The sequence below is a fragment of the Vulpes lagopus genome, chromosome 3 (assembly GCF_018345385.1).
Source record: "Vulpes lagopus strain Blue_001 chromosome 3, ASM1834538v1, whole genome shotgun sequence".
NCBI lineage: Eukaryota > Metazoa > Chordata > Mammalia > Carnivora > Canidae > Vulpes > Vulpes lagopus.
Window position 1 is genome coordinate 29,719,511 of NC_054826.1, and position 18,601 is coordinate 29,738,111.

The window sequence follows — 18,601 nt, forward strand, 5'->3', positions numbered from 1 at the left end:
GACTATGCAGAGCAACCTTGGGGCTTTCCTCAGAGGGGAAACACGGCCTGGAAGCAGCCCATGGAAAATGTGGCTGCGGGTGACTCCTAATGTTTGTCTCCTCAGCTGCAGAGTATTTGGGTGCCAGGGGCCGGGGCAAGGTGGGGGAGGCTGCCCAGATGGGTGCAGATGGGTGATCCCCCACGGGCAGCTGGTGGCAGAGATCCAGTCCCTCTCTTGGGCTCTGTTGCCTGAGACAGGTCAGAGCATCTCTTTGGGCCTCAGTTTCCCCACCTGGAGAAAATGGAACTGTAACCGAGCTCTAGCACCAGGCCCTCTCTGCATGGCATTTGGGCTGGGAGTTTAGGTGCTGGTGGCGGGTCTTGTCCAACTTTCCTCTTGCACTCTCGTGGGGCTGAAATGGGACTGTCTGTGGCTGCAGGAGGACTCCGAAGGGATGAAGAGCTAGAGGACATGCAAAATTATGTGAAAACCTTGATCATAAAACATAACTAATGATTTTACTGTAATGGGGCCGGGCAGATCATCGTCGGCTGAGCCCCTCAAAGTCCAGCTCCAGCTTCTGCCTCACCCAGACTCCCGCCCAGACCCAAGCCCCCAATCCCCAGGCCCTCTGAAGGACCCGAGAGCCTGGGGGCCGGACTAGAGCCAGGGGGTCTCTGGGCCTGGCATGACAATCCACCAACCAAGTAGTCATTCACCTGGAGGAAACACCTGTGGGGCCTTCCCGCAGCTGCCCTGACATCTTGCCGCACCAGGTTTGCACCTTGGCTTTCCCTGCAAGCGGAGACAGGAGAGGGAGCTTGGGAGTAGGAAGAGGAACCCCGTGGCTAACCAGAAGGCATCCTCCTGGCAGAGCACAACACTTGCCTTATGCCCAGATTGGGAAACCCTTTCTGCTCTCTGGTTTTAGTTTCCCCATCTGCACAACTCATGACCTCAGGGAGCCCTCCTGGGTCTCCTAGCCCTAGACAGTAGGTTTCTGACTTCTGCTCTCCTCGGGGCTCCTCCGGCAGCAGCCTCCAGCAAATGGAGACCAGTTCCACCCTCACGGCCTCCAGCTGGGGTTTTCACCACACTCCCCCGCTCCATCTGCTGCAGTAGCCCCCATCCCCAGATGCTCTCCAGAGTGGACAGAAACGAAGGGAGGGAGGCAGGGGCATGGCTCCTCCCCAAGAAGATTCAAAGGCAAGAGTTTCACTTCCAGGCTCCTGTGCATGGATGGAGAGATGATGATGCGGATTGATGGCTGGTGAGGCAGCTCCACACAGACAGGCCAGCACCCTGGGCCCACCGGCACGCCCACCCCCTCTGCCACTGGCTGGGCCAGATGGAGAGGGCAGCCGAGGCGAGGGCTCCCTGCCCCTCACTCCCCAGGGACTCTGCAGGGGCCTGGATATCTATCCACACAAAAGACATGTGGGGGCAAGCCTTATCCACAAGCAGACTTGGGGCAGACTTGGAAAAACATTCAAATCTGGTGGAATCACTATTGTAACCTTATAGAACCATAGGATGCTGCAGAATTCTAGAATCTTGGAGGCACAGCATCCTAGAGTTTTAGAAAATGAGGCATAGATTTTAGGTTTCTAAACCATTGTCCAACAGTGTAGTCACTAGTCACATGTGGCTAGTGAGTACTTGAACTATGACTAGTCTGAATTGAGATGTGATGTAAATGTAAAATATCAATGGATTTTGAAGATTTGGTACAAAAGAAAGAATTTAAAACATCTCATTAATAGTGTCTTTTTATATTAATTGCATGTCAACATGCTAATAGCTTGGGTATATTGAATCAAATATGATATATTGCTGAAATTGATTTCAGTTGTTTCTTTGTATTTTTAAAAATGTGGCTACTAGAAAATATAAAATTCAAGGAGTGGCTTGCATCATATTTCTAACAGACAGAGCTGTTCTAAAACATAGAATCATATTTTAAAATCTCAGAATCAGGGGGACCTGGGTGGCTCAGTTGGTTAAGTATTCAACTCTTGATTTTGGCTCAGGTCATGATCTCAGCATCATGGGATCAGCCCCATGTGGGACTTCATGCTCAAGGAGGAGTCTGTTTGAGATTCTCTCCATCTCCCTCTGCCCCACCCCCCGCATTCCCACATGCTCTTAAATTAATAAATAAAACATTTTTAAAAAATCTCAGAATCATGAAATTGTAACATTTCAGAACCTTAAAGTGATAGAATTTTAGAGCTAGATTTCCAGATCTTTACACTGATGACAGTAACTCTCAGAGCCTAGAAGAATCTGAGAATTTTGGTCTTTCTTTCACCCAATATAGGGATCCTTCTATCCCATCCTGACCAGTGCTGACAAGCTTCTGCCTACCACTTCTGGTCACCTGCCAGAAAGTTCCCTGGAGCCAAAGCTACTGGACTTCTTGAATGCTATTTCTTCATGTTGGGTGGGATCTACCCCCTGCCCTTTTTCTACCTTTGAGATTGGTTCCCAGAGCACCTTTCAGGGCCTCCCAGACAAGTCCGCATGAAAAGTGGGGAGTCTGAGTCCTGTCCCTCTGCCTCCCAGGCTGCTCTCTTGTAGACTGCAAGGCTTACCTTGACAACTGTTCCTAAAGGTGGACTTTAAGTACCCCCAAGCAGGAACCTTCAGCTCCGGATGACCCTCTATGCTTCCCCGTCCCTTAGCAGAACTGTTCCTGGGATCCCAATAACAGAGGAGAGGGAGTCCTTCCAGCCTCTCTCAGTTTGTAGATTGTCCTGTCTGTCCATCTGGATAACTGGCCTGTACCTCATGGTCTCGACCCTGCCCTATTTCCAGCTCCAGATAGATGGGGGATGGGTGGCTACAGGCACTGGGGCATGGGGTGGCACAGGAATCAGGGGGTTAATTTAGAGTGCCCCGAATCTGCTTGAAAGAGACTCTTAGCGGAAGTAGGAAGAGGCTTTTTTTCCAACAGAATCAGGAATTCCAAGGCAGGACTAAGTGGCAGTGACTCACAGGGCCTCAGCAACACACAGGAGGATCAGAGGTCAGAAAGGGAAGGCTTCCTGGAGGAGGTGGGACTTTTGAAGGAAGGGGTGGGAGTTGGAGTTACGAAGAGGTAGAGGTAAGGGCATTCTGGGAAGACATGGCTTGTGCCCAGGCCTTGAGGGGCCCAGGCTGCCTGGAGTAGAGGGGTCAGAGGTGGGAGGGCCACGAGGGTGGGTCAGCTGGCCGAGGACAGCCTGTGGGTTAGCTTCCGGGGATGCATGTGTACAACAGAGAGAAGGAATTCCAGAGTTAAGGAAAGTAACAGTAACAACTATAGCTGTACATGGCCTGGTGCTAAGTAGCTTCCTGATATCTCATCTACCCTATGAAGTAAAAGTAACTATCCCCATTCTACAAATAAATGATTGAAGGCTTGTTCAATGACAGAAAGAGAAGGCTGACCTTGGATTCCAACCCTGGACAGTCTGGCTCCCAAGCTCTTAAGCACTGGATATGGAGGGTGGTTGGGGGAGAAAGAAGGTAGGTGGGGGTAGATGGTGACTATCATACCATAACCACAGGTTATGACTGGGAGTGAGTGGGACTATGTGCAGTGTGTGCATGGGGGGAAGCATCCCTGCATATCCCTCACTCTTCTCTCCTTCAGCCCCACTCATCTCAGAACAGACCCAGCCCAGCAGGTGGGTGTGAAGAGGGGCCTTGGAGGGACACCTGGGTGGCTCAGCAGTTGAGCACCTGCCCTTGGTCCAGGGCATGATCCTGGAGTCCCAGAATTGAGTCCACATTGGGGTCCCTGCAGGGAGTCCGCTTCTCTCTCTGCCTGTGTCTCTGCCTCTCTCATGAATAAATAAATAAAATCTTAAAAAAAAAAAAAAGAGGCCTTGGAACCATAAAACTTCTAGGCTTATTGGAGTAGATCAGCCCAGACAAAAGTCTGACTGCCATGCTAGTCACTGAGCCAACGTCCCACCAGGTCAGCTCTGCCCCTTGCCCCATGATGGCACATTTGCAGGGGCCCAGGAATGGTATCTACACTTGATCCTGGGAGTCCTTGCCTGGCTGGAGCTTCCTCTTCAATTTCTGTTACACACACAGCAGGACAATGGGGGAAGGCTGCCAGGCAGGGTCCTCCCCAAGTCATCCTATGTCACTGGTGTTGAGGCCAGGCCCTGCTCCTCCCTGGACCTTGGTTTCTCCATTTCTGTAAGGAAGCAGATCAGATTGGCTCAAGAATCATAAATCAAGAAGCCAAGGGGGCCCATGACGCAAAAATTGGGGGGAGGGGCAATGAGGACAGGAGAGCCGAACAAAGTGGGCTGGGTATATGTATGGAGCAGTGGGACCAAGGAAAATGGGACAGCAGCCTCCAGACCAGGTAACCTAGACCATCTCTCCCAGCTTCACTGAGGCAATGGCAGGGGGCGGGGCTACTGGGATCCTGAGCTTCAGTTTCTTCAACTAAAGAATGGACATCATAATGCTTAACCCTACCCCAGTGGAGTGGTAAGAATGAACTAGGACAATTGATGGGAATCTTGGAGAGAAATGCTCCTCCCTATTGATGAATACAATCTTTTTTTTTTTTAAGATTTTATTTACTTATTCATGAGAGACACACAGAAAGAGGCAGAGACATAGGTAGAGGGAGAAGCAGATCCCTGAAAGGAGCCTAATGTAGGACTCCATCCCAGGACCCTGGGGATCATGCCCTGAGCCAAAGGCAGACAGACGGTCAGCCACTGAGGCCCCCAGTGCCCTAAGAGCAATCTTTTGATTTGAGTGGTGTTAGAAGTATTTAGCTCCAGGGAATCAGTTGAAGAGAACTGAAGAATGAGGAAGCCAGGGAGTGGAGGAGTGGATGAGAAATGGCCTGGAGGTAAGGGCAAGGTGGTGCAGAGCACCCCTGACCGCAGCAGAGAGTTTTGGGAAAGAACAGGCCCTCCAGGCCCTTGGCACCTGCCATGCTGATGGCGGCTGAATCTTCCCACTCGGCTTGCCAGGCTTGAACTCGGCCCTGGACCCTGCCCTGCCCTCAGGGGACTTTGAGCCCTTGCAGTGACATCATTTAGAGACCACACGTCCTTGTGTGTTTTTCTTTCACCAGGTCGTAAATGGTGCATGACAATGAACACATTAAAGAGGGACATTAAGCTATTTACATTTGTTTGCAGAAGCCATTACCTCCTGGCGTGAGCATTGTGAAGATGTTCACCTCCTTTGCTGTTCTATCTGTTCCATGGTCAAGACGAACCCACCAGGGACTTGGAAGAATGCGGGCAGGTGGCCTGCAGATCCTGTGTAGCCGCAGCTTGGCATTTTTGCTAGCTGGGGGGATCTCCTGCTGGTTAGCCAAATCTCCATTTTCCCATCTGCAAAATGGGGGTGAAAAATCTCTACCGTGTCTACCTCTCAACCTCTGTGTGGTCCTCAGGACTTGGTTAACAGAATGAGAAAATGCTTTCGGAAACAAAGGAAAAGTAGGATACTTGAAAGAGATTGTGCTAGATGAGCCAGTGGTCCGTGGTAGCTCCGGAGAGTGAGGGATGGTCTGGGGAAGGCATGACACGCATCTTTAGGTTCTGTCTGAAACAGGAAACCTGGTCCCAGATGTGGGACAGCTTTGGAAACCAGCTGCAGGTACTCTCCAAGGAGCAGCAGCAGCAGCAGCGATGAAAGTGGATTTATAGCAGGGAAGGGTGGGAAGGAAATGCCTGGAAGGGAGGGAAGGGAGCACGGAACCCAGGTGCTCTTGGATGACCTGGGGGCTCATGGCTCCTGGGCACCTGGGAGGTGAGGTGAATGCTGATGAGAACCCAGTTTTTTTGTTGGATGGACCTGGCTTGGAAACCTCCTCTGCCACTCCTGTCTGGCTGATCTTGGCGAAGTTACTTCACCTTTCTGAGCTTCGTGCTGTCTGGGTTGCTGAGTAACAAACAGAAAGCCGGTGGCATGCGCCAGAGCAAGTCATGAGTGGCTCTTAATTGCTCCTTGTCCCCCACTTCAGACAGTCTCCGGTTGCTTTCAGAATGTTTTATAGCTATTGTTCATCCGAAGCATGGTTATTCCACCCATTTCACAGATTTTCTCCTTTATTTGTTAAAGAGATTATCAAGATCTGCCAGGAAGAACTCACTGTGTGTGTGTGTGTGTGTGTGTGTGTGTGTGTGTGTGTGTGTGTGAGAGAGAGAGAGAGAGAGACAGAGGGAGGGAGAGAGAGAGGAGGGAAGGGGAGGAAACTTACACCATGTGGTCAATGCTGTAATTACGGTGACTGTATTCTCCAAACCACAGATGAGGTCACGTGGTCAGACAGAGGCTATTTTCTGCCTTCTCTCAAGTCCAAACATGAAATCACATGTAGTTACACATTCATTGAATCACCTTTTATTTTTTTAAAGAAGCAAATGACATGAAATTTGGATTGTCCTTGACAAATCCCACTACAGTCCTGGAAAATCACTAAATCCATGACTGAGGCCCATAAAGTGCCCGGGCAGGAGCAGGAAGACTCCCTGAAGGAGGTACTGCTTAAGTGGGACCTTGAAGGCTGAATAGGAGGTTTCCAGACAGAGAAAGAGGAGGTGATGAGGTGTCCTGAATGCCCTCAGGACAGGACTTACCCTGCCTGCTCTAAAGACAACCCTTCTAGGAACTGGGGATGCTGGCTGAAGTCAGCAACTGTGTCTGTTTTCAGTTACTTTTCACTTTCATTGTTCCAAAGACCCCCGGGGAAACAAAATTGTTACAGGCCCGTGTAACAACATCGTACCATTGCATTGACTTGTCCTCTCTAAAGTGGACTATGCATTCCTCCTGCACAGGGGCCACCTCTTCTTGTTCATCTGTGTGTCCCTCTACTTGTCCTCCTCCCTAAGGATGGCATGAGGCAGACTATCGGAGAGGTACTAAAATGTCAAATAGGAGTACCTGGGTGGCTCAGTCGGTTAAGCATCTGACTCTTGATTTCAGCTCAGGTTTTGTCTTGTTCGTTTGCTTTTTTTTTTTTTTAAGATTTTTAATTTATTTATTCATGAGAGATACAGAGAGAGGCGAGACACAGTCAGAGGGAGAAGCAGGCTCCACGCAGGGAGCCGGATGCGGGACTCGATCCCAGGACTCCAGGATCACTCCCTGGGCCAAAAAGAGGTGCTCAACCCCTGAGCCACCCAAGAGTCCCTCAGCTCAGGTCTTGATCTCAGGGTGGTGAGATCGAGCCCTGCCTTGGGCTCTGCTGCTCAGTGGGAGTCTGCTTAAGATTCTCTCCCTCTCCTTTTGCCCCTCCACCATGGCATGGTGCTCCCTCTCTTTAAAAAAGAAAAAAAGTCAAATAAGTAAATGAATAAAGTACAACTGATGAGCATTTTGTAGGTAGATTGTATATATTTGGTGCTGAATCTGTTGAATTTCATTTCACGTGTTTCATTAGCAAATGTGAGTGAGTTGCCTACGCTCTGCCTGGTGCTGAGTGGGGTGGTAGGGCTCAGGGGCATCTGAGACAACTGAAGGCCTCCCCATATGGAGCTCACATTCCAGGGGGAGAGATGGGCAGTGGACAAGTAACTACAACGGTGATGGAGAGGGGGATGTGGCACAGAGACAAGGAAGCCTGATTTGGATTAGGGGTATAGGGAAAGCCCCAGGAAGAAATGAAATTTGGCTTGAGACCTAAAGGATCACAATTAATGTGTAACACTTATATATAGTGTTCATCATGTGACAGACACCACCCTGAGGGCTTTACATATTTAACTCATTTCATTCTCACAAAAACCCCGTGAAGTGTAATATTATTCTCCCTGTTTTAGAGATAAGGAAGCTGAGCACAGAAACGTTGACAAACAGGCCCAAGGTCACACAGCTTATAGTGGAAAGGCCAGCATTCAAACCCAGGAAGTCTGCTGAGTCCACACTCTTATCAAATAATTAGGTAAAAGGGAAGGTGGGGCATACCACTAAGGATAAGAGGTGAGGTTGGACATCAAGGTACGGAATTTATCCTAAGATCAATGGGAAGCCATTGGTAGTTTTAAGAAGGAAATGAGCACGGTAAGGTTGCATCAGAGACAGAAGAGTGGGAGGGAAGGAGAGAAAGCAGTTAAGAGACTGTGTGTGGATATGGACTATGGCAGAGATAAGATGGCGGCTTGGGCTAGGCTGGCAGTGGTAAAGAAGAAGAAATGGGATTGTATTAGATTAAAAACAAACCTGAAGGCAGAACCAATGGGACTGGCTCATGGATGAGATGCTGGACAAGGGGCTGGTGTCAGATGTCTGGACTGCACAAGTGATTTGGGGACACAGGAGGAGAGGGAGAAGCGGATCTGGAATGTGGAATTGGATAAAGATGACCTTGGGACAGCCAAGGGACATATCAAGTGGGCAGTGGAGAGGCCACCTGGGGCTGAGGAGGGGGTCTGGGCAGGGGGAGTTGTCAGCACAAAGAAAGTCCCTGTAGCTCTGACAAGTGTAGGTGGTTCCTAAAGGAATGGAGGAGCAGGACATCTTGACAGCCATCCTCAGAACTTTCTGGGGTGTGGTTAGAAATACAGGTCAGCTTCATCTAGTCCCATGGAGGCAAATTCCCTGGGTGGCCTGGGGCTTGCCTCCTCACAGGCTTTCTGGGTGACACTGAGCTGGAAGGCCTTGAGGCCAGCTTGGTGAACAGCAATGCTGAAGATGTGAAAGAGTAGGAAGAGGTAGCTATCAGTGATAGGGGGTTACCCCAGTTCACTGTCCCCCCACACACACACACAAATGCTTTGGATTTGCAACTCCATTGATGTGATGTCAGATCTCAATCAGCTTGGGCAGGAGGATGGCTCTGTGACCTGACTGGCCTCCCTTCCCCTTGCATAGCATGGCTCTTACTACCTCCTTCACCTGCTGAGAGCCTTTTTGCTCCATCAGGCCCTCAAGATAATGGCCGACCTGCAGAGCTTCTCCCAAGAGGTCACCTATCATCTGCTCCTAACCCACCTCTCCAGTTTTCTTGCCCATTCTTTCCTTCCTGCTACCTCTATCCTTCTCCTCCTGCCCCCTGCCTCCCACCCATGTGACACTCAGCTTTTCCTGAGCATTTTCCATGTTGCCTTTGCACGGGCTGTTCTTGTGCAAAGCATGTCCTTCTCCCCACCCCAATCCCACTCATTCCTTCTGATTCTGCTCTGAGGCTGCCTTTCCCCAAAGCTCCCCCATTCTGCCCTCCTCTTGCTGTAGGCCATAGCACTCGCCCTGGGCCTCCTCAGGAGGCACTCAGCTTTGCCAGCCCCTGAACGTGAGGGCGGGGGTGGGGGGTGGAGGGGCCTGCCGATCATCTCCAAACATGCCTGTATAATTCTTGAGTGCAGACCCCAGTCTCTTTCAACCCTGCTTCTCCCTTACCGGGAGCTCAGGGCCTGGCACAGAGAAGATGCTCATGGGACTTCATGTGGATGGAAATGGTCTTCTAAAGCAGAGATTAGCATGAGTAAGTTTCTAGGAGGCTTGTTTATCCTGCCTAGGACTCAGAGCATCTTGAAGGACTTTTAAATCATTGACCACAGGAACATAGATCACAAAAGGTAATTTGCTGGTGGATGCCGATTTCCCAGGCCAAACTGGTGGCAAGGCTGAAATATGCACTGAGAAATCACGAGCCCATCTTTGAACATGGCCTGCAGTTTGGGCCTGTGACCACCACTGTTAGGCTCATTTCTGCCTGATGGTATCCACCCAAAGCTGTCACTTGGGCACATGTATAGGAGTCAGGCACCCAGTCCTATCCCCCAGCACCTCTTTGGGCCTCAGCATCTTTTTCCCTCTCAGACAGGAGTGCGCTGGCTGAAAATCCCTTCCCCCCCAGCACAAAGGGACCCTTTAGGGAAATACTCCCGTATTTCCAGCTTGGCTTTTCTACCTCTCTTGGCTCTGCTCTGGCTGCTCATAGGCTTTTTGAGCTTTGTTCCTACAGTTAATCTTGAGCCTCAAAAGATCCTTAGGAAACTACCAATCTAGTATTTTCTGAATTTGCCCCAGCCTCACCCTAGGTCCACAGAGTCAGGATCTCCAGGGGAGGGGCCTATTGATCCACATCATCAGCAAGTTCCTTAAGGCTCACTAATTAAATCTCCCCTCCCCCTGCCCCATCTCTCATTATTCAGGATGGTTCATAGAGGGCAAAAAGCCCCCCCTGCCTAGAGCAGTGAGATCTGAGCACAGTCTCCACTCAGCTCTCTGTGAGACTCCCAGAAATCATCGCATCTCTCTGGGCCTCATCCGTTTAAAGAAGATGACAACGATAGTCTTGCCTAACTTGCAGGGTCCTTGAGATGGGTGAAGTGACCCTGGGGATGGGAAACTGAGGCTCAGTGAGAGAAGAAATCCTTACAAGGTCATCCACCCCTTCATCCGCCTGTTCTGCGCCAGGCAGGCGCTGGGGATTCAGCCGGGAACAACTTGTTGGGGGAGATGACATCCTAGTAAACAATGAGCCCAGTAAATGAACCAGATAATCATGATAAAGGGACTAAAGCGGTTTTCGAGAGTCAGGGCAAAGGTGGGGTGGGGAAGGGCCTGCCCAGGAGCTCAGGAGGGGTCACCCTGGCAGAGACCTGGTGGTGGGGAGCCGTCCGGGGAGGCCCTGGAGGGTTGTCATAGGCCCAGCGGCCGCAGAGCCGGAGGCCCCCTCGGGCCGGCCAGGTCGCTCCCGGGGTGGGGGTGGGGGTGGGGGTGGGGGTGGGGGCCCGGAGGCGCGGCGGCCGAGGGTCTTTGTCTCCCTGGTTTTCTCCGAAGCCTCTCCGACCCCCAGCGCTGCTCCCTCTTTGACCTCGAATAACTTGTTGGCTTCCCCCGGGCTTTGTTTCCCCGGGGTCGGCGCCTCCCGGACGCCCGGCAGCCGCCCCGGGCCCTCGTGGGTCCCGCATCTGACGCCCCCGCCCCCGCCCCGGCCCGGCCCCGGCCCGGCCCCCGCCCCGGCCCCCGCCCCTGCCCGCTCCGAGGCGGGGGTCAAAGGCGGCCGCGTCACGTGGTCGCCGAGCGGCCCCGAATCGGCCGGGGGAGCGGAGGGAGAGCCCGGGGGAAGCCGAGGACCGGCCCGCGGCAGCCCCGCCCGCCCCGCCCCGCCCCCGCCCGGGCGCTCGCCGCACGCCCGCCGGCCGCCGCGGCCTGGGGAGCCGATCTCGGGCCGGCGCCACGCTCCATCACGGGATCGAGCCCCGCTCCCGCGGCCGCGCTTCGGGGAGGTAGGCGCCGCGGCCGCAGGGGCGCAGGGGTGCGGGCGGGCCGGGCGGGCGGGGGCGGGGCGGGTGCGGGCCGGGGGCGGGTGCGGGGCGGGGGCGGGCCGGGCCGGGCCGGGGCGGGGGCGGGGGCTGGGCGCCGGCGGGCGGAGGGGCGGGGCGGGGAGGGGGCGGCGGCGGCGGGGAGCGGGGAGCGGGGAGCGGAGCGGTGCGAGCGGCGGCGGCGGCGGCGGCGGGGGCTGACCCGGGGCCAGAGCCCGCGGCGCCCGCACGGCCGCAGCACGGAGCGCCTCCGCTCCCGGGGCCGCCCGGCCTGGCCAGGTAAGGGGCTGCGAGGCCCGGGGCCGCCGTCCCCTGCCGCCGGGGCCGAGCCGGGGCCGAGCCGGGGCCGAGCCGGGCGTGCAGGCCGCGCGGGGCCGGGCGGCCGCGGCGCGAGTTCGGTGCGGGCGGGCGCCGGGCGGGCGGGCCAGGCTGCGGGGCCCGCGCACCCCGCGGGAGCACAAAGGGTGGGGGCGGCGCGGGCCGGGCGGGGGCCGGGCGGGGGCCGGGCGGGGGCCGGGGCCGGGCGGGGGCCGGTGCGGGCGAGGGCAGCGCGGCAGCTGTAGGTCACGGATAATGTCACTCACGAGGAATGCCCCCTCCCCCCCCCTCCCCTCCCCGAACAGGGGAAACTTTTGTCTGGCGGGGAGGGGGCTAGAGGCCGGGCCCCCGCTCGAGCTCCGCCGGGCGGCCCGACCGGTTTTCCCGGGGCCGCGCGGCCTGGTCTCCAGCTCCCTTCCTCCGTCCGGCGCCGGGAGCCGCGGGTCCGAGCGCTGCTCCTGGCCGCCCTGGGCCGGGCCGGGCCGGGCCGAGGTCGGGGCGCCGGTGGCGCGGGCGCGGGACAGGCCGGGGATCTGGGCAGCGGCCTCCGGGCTCTGCCGCCCGGGACCGAGCACGCAGGCCGCCGGGAGCCACGCCGGCCCGGGACCCGGGACCCGGAACCCCACCCCCGCCGAGCCCCGGGGGACTCCTCCCCGCCACCCCCAGCCACTCCGAGTGGCCTCGGCAGCATCCCCCCCCCCCCCCGTCGGAGGGGGGACCGACCTGGGCGGCTGTCACCTCCCAGCTCTGTGACCTTGGGCTGATTCCTTACCTTCCCCTCACCTCGGTTTCCTCACCTGTAAAATGGGGCAAATAGAGTATACCTTCTAGAGCAAGGATGAAATGAGAACCTGTGGTGCCTCAGTCGACGGTGGCATGCTTGTATTCAACAAGTATTTACCGCATGTTTCCTACGTGCCAGGCGCTGGGCTAATTGTTTTGCATACATTTTTAAATCAATTCTCCCATTTTACTATTGATCACATTTCACAAAGGGAGAAACGGAGGCACGAGATGGTAAAGGTCACACGCATGGGAAGTGGCGGAGCTTGGACTGGACTCTCTCCCCCAGCCTTGGCCTCAGCTACAGAGCTCTGTAAGGTCCCGCTGTGACTGAGCTGACACTGTCACTTGCAGTTGAAATTATGAGGACACTTGTCCCCTTTCCCTGTTGCTCTTACCCCCAGGTGATGCTCCTCCTGCCTGGTACTGGTGCAGGGTGAGCTCTTGTGCCCTGGCTCTTGTTATTGTGCACAGCTGGAGCAGAGGGGAAGTCCACTGGAGCCTGGGCCTGGAGCTCTATGATGGTCCAACTTCTGTTGCTGCCTGGGTCCGTGGCCAGAATGCTCTCCCAGCACGAGTGGTGCAGGGAGGAGCCGGTCTCCCTGGCTCCAGCTAGGGACAGCTGGTGGCTTTGTCAACAGGCCTCTCTCCAGCACCCAGGGGACGGCAGAGCCTTTCATCTCCGTTCAGGCCAGGTCACTTTCAGATCAGCAGGGGGCAGAGGTAGGGCCAAAAAAGTGGAGCCCTTGGGGCAATGAGAGACATAAGGCCAAGGGATTTATATCCCAGGTGTCCTCTTGTGTGAATCATCAACAGGGTCCTCCTTATTGCTAAACGTATGGGCTCCTCTAGGTGCTCCAGCCCCAGAGGTCCCTGAGGACAGTAATGGGGGCAGACTTTGAGCCAGTGTCGGGATTATAGAACCCTATTGGAAATTGCATGTGTATATGGGGTTTCTGAGCCTAGGATACATTGTAGGCCAGTAAGTGAATGTGTGGGGTGACCCAGACTTCCACTGGCTTTAGTGCCTTGTGCTGGCTCAATTTTTTAGCATCTTACGACTGCTGATCAGGCTCTGATTGGGGGCCCTGAGTAATTTTCTTTTTTAAAGGAAAACAGCTTGCTAGTTAATAAATGACATCTTAAAACAATGGAGTAGGGTAGGTGATAAAAGTTCTTGGGAGATGCAAATTTGTGCATTACTGCTGCTCCGAGGGCTGTGCCAGCACTGCATCTGGGATTTGCAGGGTCTGTAGGCCTTTGCTAGACTCCACGAATAGGGGGCCCTCCTGCGCTGGCAGATCACTGTCAGCATGTAGGAACAAGAGTAGTGGAAATTCCACTACTAGCTGGACTTTGGCGGGACTCAGAAATGTGGGGCAATGAGTGGAGGGGCTGGATGACCGGAAGGAGTCCTGAGGGGTGGGGATGACCCTTGACATGTGGCCAGATGGTCCTTATCATCGCGATCAGAGCAGGAAGAGAGGCCTCTGGGAGAATCAACAGGTGAAGGGAGGGAGCCAGCAAGCAAGAAAAGATAGGTAGCGAGCCTCCTGTCAACAAGGAGCATGCAAGAAACAATTTTAAATCACAAGTTGAGGATGCGGTCGAGTATGGAATCATACGCTGGGGGTTGGCCCAGGGGTCAACTGAGGGACCCTGCATCAGAGAAATAGAGAAAATAGTCTCTGGGCTCAGGAGCCCTGAGCTCTCTCTGCTCTGGGCTTTGGGCCTGCTCGACCTGTCTTCCATACTTGGGGACCAAAGCAAGGCCTGCAAGGCCTGCAAGTCCCTAGAGACTGGGCAGACTTGTACTGGCTTGGAATTTGGTTTTGGGTATGGCTTGAAATATCTGGACTGTTTGGAGGACTTGGACGTGCTTTACATGAAATGGAACATTAGGGTAATTTGTTAAATATGTATGGAAACTGTCTGCCGAGTGGGGTGATGGGGAAATGAAATGGGATGAGGTGCCGCTTGTTTCTCAGTGGAGAGACTGCTGGTCTGGTGGGGGAGGGAAGACAAGGATCACTGATGGTAAAGAGGCAGGACGTGGTCAGTGATAGATGGGCTTTGGAAGGTCAGTAGAGGGGAAAAGCTCTTTCGGTTGTTGATGTCGGCAGGGCTTCCTGGGGGAGGAAGTGTTTATGAGGATGCACGCTATGGGAAGGGGAGCAAATGGGAGGCAAGATTGGGTTGTAGGGAGTTTGCAGCATCCTGCTCAGAAGTTTGGATTTTATTCTCTAGCGGTGGACAGGGCAGAGGGTTGTAAGCAGCTCACTGAGTCGATGCCTGTTACTGTGTCTTGTGCCAGGCTCCTTACAGACGGCCCATTGAAATCTCACAGTACCCCTGCAAAGTGGCTGCTGCCGCTAGGAACCCCCAGCCCTGTCCCATTTTCAGATGGGGAAATGGAGGCTCAGAGGGGTTGAGTCACTTATAGAACTGTATTGGAACGCAGGCTGGAACTGTTTCTGCCCTACTGTGCTGTTCCAATCAGAGGTCATTTGGCCAAAGATGATGGCAAGACTGGTAGTTTGAGACCAGTTCAGAGATGGTGCTAATTGTGGTCCAGCAGAGAGCTAACCAAAGCCCAACTCAGACCATGGGATTGAGGAAAGGAGGGGGCGGCTGCAGGATTTTCTAGCTGCCTTGGGGATCAGGGTCATTATAGGTGACCTAAGGTTTGGGGAAGGACCCTAAAGTGGCCATGTCACTACTTTCGAACCCCTGTGGGGCTCTCTGGGAGCAGAGGACATAGTCTTTTCCTGCGTGTTCCGAGGGCAGAGACAGCACCAAGGGTAACAGGAGGCTAACAGGAATAGGATGCCTGGGGAGGACGTAAGGGCTCCATTGCTAAAGATATTCAGTTTGACAGGAGGGTGGGAGAGGGTGTAGAAGGAGTGTACCAGCAGGGTCAGGGCTGGGTGACCTCTCTCAGTTCCCTTTTTCTCTCAAGAATCTCAGCAGCTGGGGTGGTGCTCGGCCCACTTCCACCCCCTGTTTTTCTCATAGCTCTTCAGAGTGGTCCCTTCCTGTGCTTCTTGGGAAGTTCCTCATACTTGCCTGGCCTGCAGTGCTCTCCCTGGGAGAGTCCTTACCCGTGGAATCCACTTAGCACAGCTGACCTTCCAGGGGCCCCTCGGGGCGTCTGGATCAGCTGCCAGAGCCCGGGATGCCGGGGACTGTGGTTTCACAGAGGACTGGAAACCCTCTGCTTCCTTTTCCCAGTCTGTGAAATGGGTTCAGTCTCTCTTTCCTCAAATATGTGGAAAGAAGGCTGAATCATGAATCAGTCTGAATCAGTAGGAGTTGGAGGGAAGGGCTAGTGGGTCTGAAAGCAAGGGGTGGGAGGGCTGGGGCGGGGGCAGGGCTATCCCCCTCCTTCCCTGCAGTAAAGGTTAAAGCAGGGTCTCCTGGTCTGGTGGCAGGAAGAGGGGGCAGTCACCAGGAGAGGTGCTTTCTCCTGCCTCTCCAGTACGCCTACAAAGTTCTGCCCATTAGCTTCAGCTTGGAGGTTTGGAGCTTTGTAGAAGGTATGGACATATCTGTCTAGGACTGTGGCCTTGGGGCCAGAGCCAGACTGCCACCAAAGGAGTCCCAGAGGGAACCAAAGCTCTTGTTAGATGGGGGAGAGTTCATATTAAGTTGCCTCCTAGCCCTTTTAATTTCTACGTGTTCTATTTCTTGATACAGATTGGATTCATCTAACTTTAAAATATACGTTGCAAATGAGCATTTATTTATTTGAGGGCAGAGATGGGAGGTAGCCCATGTTATGTTAGCTGCTGCCCTATCTCCCATGGCCCCTCAACCCTCAAGCAGAACCTGCCTCCTTTTCCTCCCTGTATGTGCTCATCCCTTCCCCAGTGTGCATCTCTGTTCCTGGTGAGGATGCTACACTCCAGTCACCTCCCCTCACCCCCCCCAACCCTTCCCCCACTAGGGCCCAACTCCGGTGTTATCTCCTCCATACAGTCATCTCTAATGCCACAGAGCTGGCATTGCCTGCTCCCTGCTTTGGCATAGGCAGAGCATGTCATATGGCCCCCTCATTGGGCCCTTCACACACCTGGCATTGAATTCTGATTTTTTAAAGGACATGTCTCATTTCTTGTAGGCTCCATGCTTTGAAGGCAGGGGCTGCACGTGGCCATTTCTACACCAGTGCGGGTAGACAACATTGCAGAGTAGAGTCAAAGGTTGTAGGTTTGAATCCCAGCTATGCCACCATTAGCTGTGGGATCTAGAGGAAATTACCTAAATCTTAAATCCCTTTGGAGCATTGGTTTTCTCAACTGCAAAATGAGGGAAGTAACAGTCCTAGGAGAGTTGAACAGATCAATGCCTTGTCCAGACTAACAGTCCATAAATAGGAGCTCTTCAAAGATAATAGATAGGGTTGTTATTGTTTATACTTAGGGGGTGGCCTGTCCTTTCAGAGATGAAGGGAAGAATCCTTGGAGTTTGAATTCCTGAACTTGCTGTCGAGTAGCCTGAGAAGGCTTGTTCAGAAGAGGAAACTGAGGCCCAGGGAGTCAGGGCAATTTGCATGGGGTGTGGGAGCTGGCATTCTTATCCAGGAAGCCTGACAGGATAACTTCTCTTGGTTACACCTGTTTTTCTTCTCTCCTTTCATCAGGGTGAAGGTGCTCAAGTCTTGCAGGCTCAGTTTCCTCCCTGGTGGCCATGTTGAATGGTATCTAAAACTTGTGCCAATTAATTTAGTCTGGCTGGCCAGTCCTGAGGCCGTCCTCAAGATGAAGGACCTATACCCCAGATTGTGCACACTGGGCTGGAGCCTTCAGAGGCCTCTCACCTAGCCTCCCTGTGCCCTGGGAACGGGGACAGGCTGATGGCAGGGAGAGGTGACCCTAGTGTAGGCCTGGAGGCAGGTGACTAGGACACAGACAGAGCAGAAGCTGGGAGCTAGGCTCTGGAACCAGACGGTCTGGGTTCAGATCCTTGCTGGGCCATCTCCTACTTGTGGGACCTCGGGCAAGCTCTTTAGTATCTTCATCTGTACGGAGGGGATCATAATTGTCCCCATTGGACAGCATTTAGAAAGATAATGGAGGGTACATGCTTAACTACAAGTTCAGTCCATGTTAGTTATGATTATTATTGCAGTTGGCGATGTTGTTGGCCACGGAGCTCATTTCATCCTCCCAACAGCAGTAGGAGATAGGTGCTAGTATCACCCCCTGTTAGCAGAGGTGGCAACCAGGGCTTGGCAGAGTGGATGGCTCAGCCCGGGCAGGTGCAGACTCGGCTCGGGGGATGACCATTGCGGTCTGCTGATTTCTGAGGGACTGCTCTCGCAAGATCAAGCCGACTTGTTCTGTGAGGCCTGGAAGGGGGGAAACATTCAGAGCTAGCTAAGATGGATGGGATCGTGTCTAGAGGTGTGGAGCAGAATCCCAGCGCTCACGTGATTGAGCCGTGGCGGAGACTCTGGCCTCATTCACACCTAAAGCCTGGCTGTGTGAGGTGGGGTGGGGATTCTCATCACCCCCAGGCCGGCCATGGATCCACCTGTCTGGGCAGGTCTGCGGTGGCGGGCAGCGGAGGTCTGCTGTAATTGCGCAGTGGCAGCCACCCCTGGTCTGTGCTACCTGCCCAGGCAGAGGCCAGGTGGAGAAACGGATGTCATTATCACAGGGCCTTCACTCATGCCTCACTCTCTGCCCAGATTCTCTTCCTTCTCCCTTTAGATCAAGGCAGCTCCTGCTCATGCTTTTACAGGAGTGTTAGCATCGCATACTCATGAGAGCTCTTCTCTGTTCACCAGCACATTAAGTCCATGGTTCTCTAAGTTGTTATCTGGAGGAGTAGCATTGGCATTACCTGAGAACTTGCTGGAAATGCAAAATATCTGGCCCCACCCCAGACCTACTGAATCAGAACTGGGATGGTAGGGTGGGGAGGGATCCACCAGCTGTTTTTTTTTTTTTTTTTTTAAGATTTTATTTATTTATGAGAGAGAGAGGGGGGGTGGCAAAGACACAGACACAGGCAGAGGGAGAAACAGGCTCCATGCAGGGAACCCGACGTGGGACTCGATCCCGGGTCTCCAGGATCAGGCCCTGGGCTGAAGGCAGCGCTAAATCACTGAGCCACTGGGGATGCCCCCACCAATTGGTTTTAAGAAGCCTCCAAGTGATTCAGGTACATGCTAAAGTTCAAGAGACACTTGGTTAGATAATTTCAAAAGAAGAAGAAGAAGCTTCTCTCCTTGGGCCCTCAGCATACTCAGACATTCAGCAAATGTC

At 53.9% G+C, this 18,601-nt stretch overlaps 1 protein-coding gene across 2 annotated transcripts in view; it reads left to right on the top strand.

Annotated features, from left to right (window-relative positions):
* Positions 1-11,040: 11,040 nt before the first annotated feature.
* NDST1 (N-deacetylase and N-sulfotransferase 1) overlaps positions 11,041-18,601 on the top strand; it is a 59,623-nt gene continuing 52,062 nt past the window's right edge. Inside the window, exon 1 of one of the 2 annotated variants that reach the window (XM_041747537.1) lies at positions 11,041-11,192. The gene's annotated coding sequence lies outside the window, so the exon portion shown is untranslated. Of the gene's footprint in view, positions 11,193-11,359; positions 11,508-18,601 lie in introns of those variants that run through there. The other variant, XM_041747536.1, reaches the window with a different exon arrangement.